The following is a 351-nucleotide window of genomic DNA, read 5'->3' on the forward strand; positions in this document are numbered from 1 at the left end:
TAGCTTATTTTGTTTAATTTATATTGCAGAACGAAAAGTCTACTTTAGGATTTGCAATTCAGCTTTATGGAATGCTAGTCGTATATTTGTCCATGAATGTGCTAATCAAATGATTATGCAAATAGACAATATGCGTATAATAATTATTGTATACTGTTAAGTGACATTTATGTACCATAAGGAGATTGAAGACAACAGTGAGAGCTGAGAGTTATTTTCTGGTCATGTTGTCATAGTCAGAGAATCCATCTGAGGGACACTGAAAAGAGGGGAGTAAGAATGATGGGGAGTCGAGGATGGAGATTTTCAATGTCATTGTCGTATATATAAGTGTTTAAGACCTCTTTGTAG

General features: G+C 34.2%; 1 pseudogene; it reads right to left on the reverse strand.

Moving 5' to 3' along the window:
- Window positions 1-211: 211 nt before the first annotated feature.
- The window catches only part of LOC111979051 (epsin-2-like), a 35,945-nt pseudogene continuing 35,805 nt past the window's right edge, over window positions 212-351 (reverse strand).

Source organism: Salvelinus sp. IW2-2015, linkage group LG19 (genome assembly GCF_002910315.2).
Source record: "Salvelinus sp. IW2-2015 linkage group LG19, ASM291031v2, whole genome shotgun sequence".
Taxonomy (NCBI): Eukaryota; Metazoa; Chordata; class Actinopteri; order Salmoniformes; family Salmonidae; genus Salvelinus; species Salvelinus sp. IW2-2015.